General features: G+C 42.1%; 1 protein-coding gene across 1 annotated transcript in view; it reads left to right on the top strand.

Moving 5' to 3' along the window:
• Positions 1 to 13,273, top strand: part of LOC118082750 (uncharacterized) — a 139,800-nt gene that overhangs the window by 37,056 nt on the left and 89,471 nt on the right. The window lies entirely within an intron of this gene.

The raw sequence follows: 13,273 nt of genomic DNA, 5'->3' as shown, positions 1-13,273 counted from the left end.
GATTTCATGTTTGGCAGAACAAAATGGATAAAATTCTTCTTTCATTTCTTCACTACAGTTTGAAAGTGTGCTTTCCCTGTTTTCAGAAACATAATACCTGTGCCAGGGTCCCAATGTGTCTCTTCCTACCAAAACATCTTAGCCCGGTTCTTTCTATACAGGTTTTAAAGATGTTGATGCAGCATTTTTAGATTCACATCTCACTGTACAAAATCATTTGCTCCACTCTGGAGGCCACCCTGTGCTTTAAAGGATATTTCCCCTCCTTTTATTAGCTTATTTCTTGATAGAAACCCACCTTGCCATCCTGCTCTATACACTGGAACCCAGTAGGTCATTTAAAAGAGAGAGGGTTGGGGTTAATCACAGGACTGCCTAGAACCATGCAGAATTTAGCTGAAAACTTTGACACCCCACAATCCTCAGTGTATATCAACTGTTGGAGGAAAAGTATTCCACACAAGCTCAGAGGAAGTTCAGTTATCTTTATTATTCACCCTTTTCCAGGATTGAGTCCTGGCAGACAAAGCATTTTATCAGTGAACCTGGCTCAGATTATGGCCCCGATGTTCTGCACCTGACTACCTCAGGGAAAACTCTTAGGTACACCCTGCTATACTAATCAGAATTTAATACTCTATTAAAATTTTGCTTCCCATTCTAATATCCATTCTTCCCACCCTCTGTAATTTATCAGATTTGTGGCTGAGAGTGTCTGCAAATTGCTAGATATCCACACTGCTAATTTATGTCTCTATATTGCATCATAATGGGACCCAGGTGGTGCTGTGGGTTAAACCACAGAGTCTAGGGCTTGCTGATCAGAAGGTCGGCGGTTCGGATCCCTGCAACGGGGTGAGCTCCTGTTGCTCTGTCCCACCTCCTGCCCACCTAGCAGTTCGAAAGCACATCAAAGTGCAAGTAGATAAATAGGGACCGACCACTCTGGTGGGAAGGTAAACGGCATTTCCGTGTGCTGCTCTGGTTTGCCAGAAGCAGCTTTTTCATGCTGGCCACATGACCCGGAAGCTGTCTGCGGACAAACGCTGGCTCCCTCGGCCTATAGAGCGAGATGAGCGCCGCAACCCCCGAGTCGGACACAACTGGACCTGATGGTCAGGGGCCCCTTTACCTTTATTGCATCATAATATGGAGACACCTGTTCCAAAATCATTGCAGGCAGCCTTACAATTGAGTGCCTGGTCCCTGAAATCTAGCTTTCCTTTGTTGTTGTTGCTGTTTAGGCGTTTAGTCGTGTCCGACTCTTCGTGACCCCATGGACCAGAGCACGCCAGGCACTCCTGTCTTCCACTGCTGCAGTTACATCAAGTTCACGTTGGTAGTTTCAAGAACATTGTCCAACTATCTTGTCCTCTGTTATCCCTTTCTCCTTGTGCCCTCAATTTTTCCCAACACCAGGGTCTTTTCCAGGGAGTCTTCTCTTTTCTTGAGGTGGCCAAAGAAGTATTGGAGCCTCAGCTTCAGGATCTGTCCTTCCAGTGAGCACTCAAGGCAGATTTCCTTAAGAATGGATAGGTTTGATCTTCTTGCAGTCCATGGGACTCTCAAGAGTCTCCTCCAACACCATAATTCAAAAGCATCAATTCTTCGGCGATCAGCCTTCTTTATGGTCCAGCTCTCACTTCCATATTTACCATTGATGTGGCCTCCATTGCAAAGTTCACTGCTATGTTTTCTACAGGATTCTGTATATATTTCTCAATTTCATAAATGTTTAAAGCAGTGGTTCCCCAACTTCCCCCACCCCCATGGCCACTTCAAAGTTGCTGAGGGTCTTGGAGACTGTAATGTGCTCTGCTAGATGCTGTAAGGTTTTTTATTCTATTTTTACAGATGTACCACGAAATACCTGAACAAAGCTCGCGGACTACAATTCCGTAACCTCTGGGCTAAAACTTGGGTAGCTAACATTATGCCCTCCAGATGCTGTTAAACTATAATTCTCATCAGCCCCAGTTAGCATGGCCAATAGTTAGCGATGATGGGAGTTGTAGTCCAGCAACATCTTGAGGGCGCCATATTGGCTACTATAGGCCGAATAGCAATGGGAAAACACCGAACAGCATTTGAGCCAGTACTCTTGCAAGGAACTGATTAAAACTATTTTTTATTATGTTGCATATGACCAGCTCACTGCTGCTAAGCTTTGGCATGAGAAACTGATTAAAGAGAAGTTTGTTTGTTTTCTTTTTCTTTTTTTACATCAGTTATAGTTTTCAATAGTTTCCCACCGAGAAATTTATTAGCACCATAATAGCGGAAGCATTTTGTGGTAATGGAGGACAAAACATGAAAAGAAAATAATGTGAAAACGAGCCAACAAGTTTCTTTAGGATGATTAGTCACAAACAATAGTGACCATGCTTTCATTCCACCTCCCCCCCACCGAACACAGCTGTGTGCAGAATTAGTTATTGTTCTTTCAAAGTTCTGTGGAATTGTAAAAAGTGACAAAGTTGTTGCACTTGTTTGGAAGGCAATCAGAAGGAAAATGGACGACACATTGCTACCATGTGTCTAAATCTAATCCAAGTTTCAGTTTAAGCTATTGCCAGTTAAAAGATTAATGGAGATTCTGCAAAACAGAAACTGTCCTTAAAATGTATACTGGAGTCTTGCATTGCTTGGCTTGAGGTTCATTCCCCTACTTCAGCTTCTATGCACTTTCAGATATTTAAAATGTAGGGCAGGTTGCTTTCTTTAAAATGTGACTGCAAATAAGATAGCTATATCTGAGTTTCATGCAATCAGGTGATGGAGTAAGAAGACAGATTATTTAAAAGAGCAAAGTGCATCGAGAACACGCACATGGTTTTATAAAAAAAACTTTTATCATCTACAGCTAATTTGTAATTATTTCACAATTCTTATCTATTATACACCAACAGACAGCACAACTGCTGGAAGATAACATTTGATGTTCTCAGTATGGCATATTAACATGCAACCTGAATTTGTTATATTGCTGCACGCCACCTCAATCTCCAAGCAGAGTGAGATTCCAGGGATTCCAGGCACTCACCCAGGGTTTGGTTTCCTCAGAATAAGGGATAGCAGAGGCTGTGGTGTCTTTAGGGTTTGTTTAGTCATTTAGTCATGTCCGATTCTTCGTGACCCCATGGACCAGAGCACGCCAGGCACTCCTGTCTTCCACTGCCTCCTGCAGTTTGGTCAAACTCATGTTCGTAGCTTCGAGAACACTGTCCAACCATCTCATCCTCTGTCGTCCCCTTCTCCTTGTGCCCTCAATCTTTCCCAACATCAGGGTCTTTTCCAGGGAGTCTTCTCTTCTCTTGAGGTGGCCAAAGTATTGGAGCCTCAGGATCTGTCCTTCCAGTGAGAACTCAGGGCAGAATTCCTTAAGAATGGATAGGTTTGATCTTCTTGCAGTCCATGGGACTCTCAAGAGTCTCCTCCAGCACCATAATTCAAAAGCATTAATTCTTCGGTGATCAGCCTTCTTTATGGTCCAGCTCTCACTTCCATACATCACTACTGGGAAAACCATAGCTTGAACTATACGGACCTTTGTTGGCAAGGTGATGTCTCTGCTTTTTAAGATGCTGTCTAGGTTTGTCATTGCTTTTCTCCTACTTACACAACCTGACCCTGTGATGGAGGGTTTTGGTTCTTATTTTTATATTGTAATTTATATTGGTTTTTATATTGTAATTTTATTTTATTAACCTCCTTGAGATCTATGCGTATAGGTCTGAAACCCCTTCAGTTATCCTCTTAAAACACCCATGATTCTCAGATTCCATGATATGGTCACATCCAGAAGGTGTGAAAGTAATCTAGTTCTACTAGTTTGCAGCCAGTTGTTATTTGAAATCAGCAGATGAACTCAGCCACTGGGCAGGGCCCATCCTTCTCCTACATCAGGGTGGTTCCCCCAATGACTGCCGGAGACTTCATCCCCACGGAATCCCTTAGTGCATTGGAAGGAAGACCATTTTATGTGCTCGCATATACAGCACCCAGCCCTACAGCTTAATGCATCTTTGTTTTGCTGACACAGCATTCAGCATTCCCCGAGGGACTGACCTAAGGACAAAAGCACTATTGAAGCACTTCAGACTTCATGCTTCACCAGCCCTTGTCTCAATGGATAATCTCATCATTTTGAGTCAGGGTCTGCATTTCTGATTTAGCAGAGCAGTTCGCGAGCTATTTCAGTGCTCTCTTTCAGTATTCCACCCAGCGTTCAGGTGAAATATATGTCAGGAGGAAAGATACAATTCTAAATTTTGTAACATTTTAGAATTCAAATGTTCACATTTTACTTTTGAAGTGTGCCTTCTAAGAAAGCCAACAACAACAATAGCAGCATACAAACCTAAATCTTAACTCTTGTTGAAGAATATAAAGATACAGTGGAACCTCGGTTTACGCCTACCTCCGTTTACGAACGCCACAGACCCGGAAGTGTTTACATCCGGGTTCAGCGGCGTCGGATGCGCAGACGTGATCTGTGCAGCGTTTGCATGCACAGAAGTGCTCTATTGATGCTTCGCGCATGCGCAGAAGCGTGCCTCCGGCAAGCGGATACCTCGGCGAGCGGACACCTCCGCGGAACAGATTGCATTTGCAAACCGAGGTACCACTGTACAGTCATACCTTGGTTTAAGTACGCTTCAGTTTGAGTACTTTCAGTTTAAGTACTCCACAGATTAATCCACTTTCCATTACTTTCCATGGGAAAGTTCGCTTCAGGTTAAGTACGCTTCAGTTTAAGTACGGACTTCCAGAACCAATTACACTCATACTTCGGGTTAAGTATGCTTCAGGTTGAGTACTCTGTGGACCTGTCTGGAACGGATTAATCCACTTTCCATTGCTTTCAATGGGAAAGTTTGCTTCAGGTTAAGTACGCTTCAGTTTAAGTACTCCACGGACCGTCTGGAACGGATTAATCCACTTTCCATTACTTTCAATGGGAAAGTTTGCTTCAGGTTAAGTACGCTTCAGATTAAGTACAGACTTCCGGAACCAATTGTGTACTTAAACCGAGGTACCACTGTAATGGTACTTGTCTCTTGTGTTCAGGAAATATGCTCATATATTTACTTGGACTGCTTAGTTAATGTAGAATAATGGACACCAGATGGAGACAGGCACTTCATTGTTGCACTTTGTGTCTCTTCTTGTGAACTGATGCTTCTGTTAACTAAATACCTTGAGCTAATCTTGTGAATAGGCAAGAGAATATTAACATTTGAAGGACTCATTCCTTCTGCACCATCTCAATTCTGAAGTGTTTGTGTGAGTTATCAGAGGTGGATAATCTGAAAGCTGCTCCTAACCAAAATTATCCAGAAAAAGCTAAATCTCTCTGCTCCCTGCCCACACATAGCAATTGACAATTAAATTGTATTCAAATGCTATTAAATAGTATGGAAGTAGATCTGTTAGACTGCTCAATGTTCACTTTTTATTCCACTTTTTATGCCGATTCAAAGGCACCAAATGTCATTTGACAGAAAACAACACTGCTAAAGTACTAAGGTCAAGGGATGATTAATTTGATAAATATTGTGGCATGTAAAATAAAGGCTTCTTCTCCTTGTCGTTCCCCCTCAATGGCGCTCACATTCCCAGAGGCTAACACTGCTTTTGTGTTGGCCCTCTTAGGCAGGCCAGATCAGGCCGGACCAAAGGCCCAGAAGCTCACAGGGGGCCACCACCTAGGGCCCCACCCTGCCTCACCACAGCACTACGAGCCACTAGGCACGCTCCTTGCTAATCTGATGCATTAAGTGGTGCAGGAAGGAGTATGCTGCTGGTGGTGCTGCTGCTCTTGAGTGAGAGCGATTCAGCTCCTGAGAAATGGGCTCCTAGGGTAAGATTACCCAACACACAATGTGCCCTGGATGACGGGCAACTTGATCCCAGGCAACCACTGTGCATGGGAGCTGAGTCTCTCTCCCTTCCCTCGAGGACCACCACTAGATGCCTTCCCACCAAACCAGGTGTGTAGAAGTGAGCAAACTCATTTAAGAACACTCACACTGAGGGCTGGGCAGAAGCAGCACCCTTTTATCTCCTTCCTCGTGCTATGAAGGGAACTCTTTGAAGTCCAACAGAGAAAGTCCAGCGGGCTCTTCTCTTTTCGACACCCCATCCACGGCACCTTCTTAAAAATTTGGATAAATCCCTTTCCTCCCTATGACCCCATTACAGAGATGGGGCTGGGCTTGGATTTGTTTACACCAGGCATCCCCAAACTTCGGCCCTCCAGATGTTTTGGGCTACAATTCCCATCATCCCTGACCACTGGTCCTGTTACCTAGGGATCATGGGAGTTGTAGGCCAAAACATCTGGAGGTCCACAGTTTGGGGATGCCTGGTTTACACATTTGGGTCCTTCCCAGGCCCAGCCCAATGCATATTTTCACTTTTCCAGAGAAGAGCCTTTGGATTTTCCAGTGGCAGCTGGTTACTGGGGGAGATGTATGACTCCACCCACTGCCAGCACACTAAAGCAGGCTTCCTCAACCTCGGCCCTCCAGATGTTTTGAGACTACAATTCCCATCATCCGTGACCACAGGTCCTGCTAGCTAGGGATGATGGGAGTTGTAGGCCAAAAACATCTGGAGGGCCAAGGTTGAGGAAGCCTGCACTAAAGCAACCCGCTCCGCCCCACCAGTCAAAACAATATATGACCAAATTTCCATTCTATTCTATACTACTTTACTAAAAGAGTTTTGAGGAGTTGAATCGTTCAGGCCAGTGTACTGCACCTTAGCTACTATTAGCGCCACAGGACAAACGGGGCTATATTTGAGTATGCAGGGCAGATCGCAAAACTGTGCTGGTAGGCATTCTCCCAAAACAAGGAGTTTGGCTGGGCAGTTTCTCAGCACTATCCCAGGCTGTTCTTGTAAATTTGGCACAGAGTGCTAGTTGTCCCTCTGCACTGGGGGCTCTGGGGTTTTAGAGCTATTGAGCTTTCTGTAGGGATAACTTTTCAGTACGTGTCCTAAATGCTCTGCATATAAACAAGAGGGCCCCAATAAGGAGTAACTTGTGAGTCATTGAAAGCTGAAACCAAACTTAAGAAAAGCTATTTTGTTTTCTTAAGAAGGGATTTTTTTAGAGAGAGAAAAGAAAGTACAATTACACACTTGAGCTATTTGGCAAGTTTGTAGAGAAAGGCACGGCTTGCAAATTAGAAAACCTTCTCCTCCCTACAGGAGTGCGTCACTGACTTGAAGAACTGTTATAGAAGCAATTTCTAAACTAGTCCTGTTTGCTAGCCACAGAAACTTTATATATACATAATAAACAGGCTGTTTTGCATGAGGCAGTTGCCTGCAAATTGGCTATTAACTGACATCTGATCCCTAGGAAATTGAGTCACTCTGTCTACTTGATAAAAGATATCTCAACTGTGAAGTAATGGTTCTGGGTAAACACCAGATAATGTTGGTCTTTCCTAGAGGAAAAAGCATTAACTGCTTAAAATTACTGTACCATAACACTCCACCTTTACATCTCTGTTACTGACTCTCAAACTTTGGGATTGTTGAAATATATACAATAATAATATAGACTCAAATAAGGTCTACCAGACCCAATTTTTTTTAGAGTAATGTGAACTTCTGGGACCCCTTCGGGATTAGGGGCCCTGAAGCTTAAGCTTCATTAGTTTCACAGTATTATTATTATTATTTAATGAATTCATATACCGCCCTATACCTGGGGGGTCCCAGGGCGGTTCACAGAATAAAATCAAGATATAAAATCACAAAATACCTAATAAAAATATAACAACAACCCAATAGCCCCCCCAACACATTTTAAAAGGGAATAGGATGTAAATCGGATCAAACAAGGCCTGGTTAAAAAGGAACATTTTGCCTGGTGCCTAAAGGTGTATAATGAAGGTGCCAGACGAATTTCCCTGGGGAGAGGGAAGGTTGGCACAGTGTTAACTTCTTTCAGATGTTTCTTTCATTTTAACACTTGTAAGCGAGAAGTGGATTGGAAGCACCTAAAAATATTCCCCCGCCCCACCTGCCACCCCCAAATCCCAACATTATGCTTCTTATTATTATTGCTATTTTATAAGGCACATAGAATTTTCTAGGTGCTGGTTAGAGATTTTTTAAAAACAACAACAAGAAGACAGTTCCAGCTCCTTGACACACAATGTAATAGATATGAAACATAAAGGAAAAATGAATGGCATGGAAAGAGGAAAACAAAAGTTACAGAAAAGCTACAGAAATACTAAATATTCTAGTCACCAGCTGGAATGGCTGCTGAGAAGACAGTTGTGGAGGAGGGAAAGCTAACCAGCAGCTGACTTCATTCAACCCCATGGCTTTGCTGACTTTCTTTAGCCTGTCACAAGATAGACTTGCTACAACTCTACTAATGTAGCTGACTGGATGGCATACAAAACCCAGACAACATTTGACGTACAGTGGTACCTCGGTTTATGAACACAATTGGTTCCAGAAGTCTGTTCATAAACTGAAGCGTTCATAAACTGAAGCGAACTTTCCCATTAAAAGTAATGGAAAGTGGATTAATCTGTTCCAGACGGGTCCGCGGAGTACTCAACCTGAAGTGTACTTAACCCGAAGCATGGGTGTAATTGGTTCCGGAAGTCTGTTCATAAACTGAAGTGTTCATAAACTGAAGCGAACTTTCCCATTAAAAGTAATGGAAAGTGAATTAATCCGTTCCAGGTGGGTCTGCGGCGTTCGTAAACCAAAAATTCGTAAACCGAGGTGTTCATAAACTGAGGTTCCACTGTATATTGTTTCTAGGATGCTTGTGCTGTTAAAAAGAGCTTAAAAGGAGGCTTTTTTGTTTTTAATGTATGTGTTCTTTCTCCCCCCCCCTCCTTCGTCTGGGTGGCTGTCTCACATTTAAGCCAAAATCTTAAGTACAGTATGCCCTGTACATGTAGCTTCGCCTTTTCCTATTAGTTGAAATATTTTACTGTACTAGTCCATTTTAGTCAGAAACCGCTTGTCAGTTTGGAAAGGAGAGACAGGAAAACAAAATATCCTTTTAAGGTGGGTCGCACCTGCATGCTGCATCTGATTGGAGCATCTTAAAAGGCAACAGTGGATGAGGTGGGTGGTCGCAGCAGAGGGGTTTTTTAATGTCCAGCATGCAATTAGGGTTAGTTAAAGGAAGTTGAGCAATCATGCAATGGCCACTGTTATATAACTCACTGGGCTGTGCCCAGGGAACAGAGTTGTAACTTAATATTGCCACAGAAAATGCACTGCCGCAGCCAAGGGTCAATAACTATTTCCATTTTAAACTCTGTCTTGCAGTTAATTTATAAACCAGACCTTTATACTATGTCAGGCAAAGACTTGGCGTAGGGTTGAAGGAGGCATAGTTTTTAAAAAATAAATTCAGACTTTAAAAAAATATATCTCAATTTCTTAAATTAGACCATTCTAAAGAGCAAGAACGTCAACGGTTCATGACATCCTTTTCACGAACAGCTTTGGGATTAAATTGCGTTTTCTTAATCCCAATGGCAACCATATCCTGAGAATAACTCTACAGTACCAAATGGCTGCCTGGTACCTGTCTTCCACATTCCCAAGCAATGGTGTGAGCACTGATATGCAGAAATCACATATTGTGCGGTCCATCTGGACTGTACCACTTAAGGTTGAAGTTTGGAGCTTCATATTAGAATGCTTCATCATGTAAAAATACTCTCTGTGTAGCTATTCTATTGCCCTATGTAGCTATTCTGCTCAAGTATAAATCTTGCACACAAGTGGGAAGAATGGGGACAAATGCGCTAAGCTCTGCCCTCTTTTCCTTCCAACTCATAGACGGTGACAGCCTGAAGTGGGGAACCTCCAGAACTGGTAGAAAGCTCCTTATGCTACTGGTGATTGCTCTCTAGGAGTTGGTGGGCAATGGGATATTGAGCTCAGTGTGCTCATCTCCACTCTCCCTGCTCATGTGCAGGCTTTACCAGTGAGCAGAATGTCTGCATCACATTCTGGATACAATATTTTTCTCCTAGAGGGAAACTTTAAATAATGGAGGGACATTCAACATATGATCCACCCCTAGACTGAAGTGATACTGTTTAGGGCAGGCTGCACCTTGTGCTATTTGAATGTGTAGAGAGATCTGAATCTCCTGCTGAAAATGACTGTCAATTTCCATTTTACGTATTTATCTCCAAACGCAGGGAACTGCCTTATACTGAGTCAGACCATTGGTCCATATAGCTCAATATTTTCTACATTGACTGGCAGGGGCTCTCCAGGGTTTCATACAGGAAGCACTCCCAGCTGTACCAGGAGATGCCTGGGATTGAAGCTTGAACCCTCTGCATGCAAAACAGAGACTCTTCCACTGCACCACAGCGCTTTCCAAATGTTCACCTGCGAATGTGTGGATATAAGAATGAAAGAATTGCAACTCAGGTGTATGCATTCTTCCTGGTGCTCATAATGGAAAGCTAAATACAAAAATATCTGCTCATATCTCTAATCCGATGCTACAGTATTCACTAAATTGTACAGACCTCCTTGTACATTAGGTCCACTCACCCTTCTGGTGTGGCGGTGTTGCAGGACAGAGGATCCACTGGGGATCCCGACAAGTGCTCCTTCCTGATGCGTGGTGTGGGCATAAGCCTGCACAGCCTTTCAGGAACCAGATCCTGGCCTGCATTGGCCAATGGGGATGCAGGCCTGGACATTGCCTGGGCCAGGGGGTGGAACTGATGGAGTGGGAAGTCTTTCCTCAGGTCCACTCCCTGGCCATTTAAACAGCCCTCACCTGGGGCTACAGTAGTCATAAATTGTACAGACCTCCTTGTACAATAACATGGGCTATAGGCCTACAGGTGAAGAGTTAGCAGCATTTTGGAAACAGGCACAATAGAGTGTTTGACATATAAAGCCTTTGTCCTTGATTCATGTCGATCCTTTCTCAAAATATGACAGTGTTTGTTTCTATTGCTCAGTTGTTTATCTGAATTTACTACATCTATGAACCATATATTATTATCAGACCTTAAAACACTTCACAAAACTGACCCTCAGACACTTGGGTGGTAATTGGCATGAAGTGAAAGGAATTTTGTCAAATACTGTAATCTTTTGGCCTGACGAAGAGCAGTTCATTTGTTTTTTGTTCCTGTTCCAGCATAGTATAACATTATTGAAGATGACTTCATAGGTCAAATTCACTAAGAAACAAAACTTGAATTTAGCATTAAAATCTTCTATTTTGACAGTCAATTATGTTTATTAGCGTCGCTCCATTCCAATTTCTTAACATTTTCTGCCTGACTCAACCCCATCCTGAAGTTGACTAATTTAACATCCACACCATACATTGAAAGCATATGGCTTTCCCCAAAGAATTCTGGGAACTGTAGTTCATTCCAGGTTATGGGTGTAATAATGCATTATCAGCTAAATATCTGGCACATGGCTCCTTAAAAAAATTAATGAGCTATGACCCTGGACATCAGTACCCAGAAAGGTGTGACCTGGCTGAAGGATTTAATTTCTAATTTGTCCATGCTCCCAGGCATTATCAGTAATGAAGTTTAATTTATCATTATCTCTGAAGTGAGTTCATACATAAACAGCAGAAGTGCTGTAGCTCTGTGTAGGGTAAACTACAACTCCCAGGATTCTTTGGGGAAAGCAGCATGCTTTAAATGTGTAGGGTATAGTGCAGTGAATTTGGTGAATGGTTTGAAAATCAGCTGTGCTTTTTCACAAAGAGGGCTTGCACAAGGAACTGATTAAGTCTCTTATTGAAATTATGTGGTTTCCAAGAGTACATATGTCTTGACTAGGACTAAATCAGTTCTTAGTGGTGGTTTTGTCTTATTTTAAGATCTGTACACAACATGTGCCATTCAGAATGCTGGCATTATAAATGCTATGTCATTCAAACATGTTCTTGGCACAACAGCAATTAAGGGAAAATATTAATTTTCATATAATGGCTTCTTCATTCTTTAGGCTTTAAGTGAAGTAGGAAAAATCACTGGAGCATACAGTTTCATTAGTACCCTAGGGTGTGTTGCTTTTTTCATCCAGTGTCAAGTGCATTACTTAAAGTATACCATATGTTTACACCAAAGTATCTGTTTGCAGTTGAAGACCATTCATTTGCCCAAACATAAACCAAATTCTTTTAAACACAAACCCTAGGGTATCAAAAGATTCTATAGTTACTTTTAATGATCCTGGAAATCTCGAAGTATGGTGTATGTGCATGTGATATTTCCTGCTTTGATAAATGCCTGGAGAGAAAAGGAGAATTTCCAGAAAAATTAATGTTCTAAAACAGATCCAGATTTTTTTCTATTCTGTATTCAATTTGACTAGCTTAAATCTCCCACATTGAAACAAAAAAAACCTGAAACCAACCAAGGATTTGAGGTTTCCACAGAATGACATATATGCTTATCAAGTTGTTAAGACGAGTACTGCATAGCTGCCAAGTTTTCCCTTTTCTTGCGAGGAAGCCTATTCAGCATAAGGGAAAATCCCTGTAAAAAGGGATAACTTGGCAGCTATGGTACTGAGGAAAAAAGCTTGCAATGTATTTTAATTATGGTTATGTTTTTGAATTTTGTAGGATTATGTATTAATCCTACAACCAGCTTTAAGATTTCATAATGTCTCTCTGTAAAATGAAAATTAGGCCAGTGATGGTATGAGTTAAACACTTCTAACTCCCTTAATGGTACACAGATTTTGGATGGTGTTTGCTCATTGTGATCATAGGACTGGATGCCAAAATTACCTGTTCAGTAATGTACTTCATATGTAGGGATTTGTTTGTTCACTTTAGCAGATGTGTGTGCAACATTTCTTTTCACATATGGTGGAAAATCTTTCGGCCTAATATAAATGGAGACCTTTTCCACTATGTTTCAATTATACTTTAAAGATGAATTTGGTTGCGCTGGCTTCACACTTACTCATGTTCTGTAGATAACAGAGTGTCTTCTGAAAAACATTCTGAAAAGCATAGGGATCAGGGAGCAAGAGACCTTTGCTTTCTGATACAACCCAAATCTTTTAATGTTTTGACATTCAAGGGCAGCATGTACTTCCCACATTTTAGAATGCCCAAGTCCTCCATCTCTGAGGAAAATGTAGAAAGAAATACAGTGGTACCTCGGTTTAAGTACACAATTGGTTCCGGAAGTCTGTACTTAACCTGAAGCATACTTAACCTGAAGCGAACTTTCTCATTGAAAGTAATGGAAAGTGGATT

The sequence above is a fragment of the Zootoca vivipara genome, chromosome 3 (assembly GCF_965207765.1).
Source record: "Zootoca vivipara chromosome 3, rZooViv2.hap1.1, whole genome shotgun sequence".
NCBI lineage: Eukaryota > Metazoa > Chordata > Lepidosauria > Squamata > Lacertidae > Zootoca > Zootoca vivipara.
The sequence above is the reverse complement of the archived record's forward strand: the minus strand, read 5'-3'. Positions and strand labels throughout refer to the sequence as shown.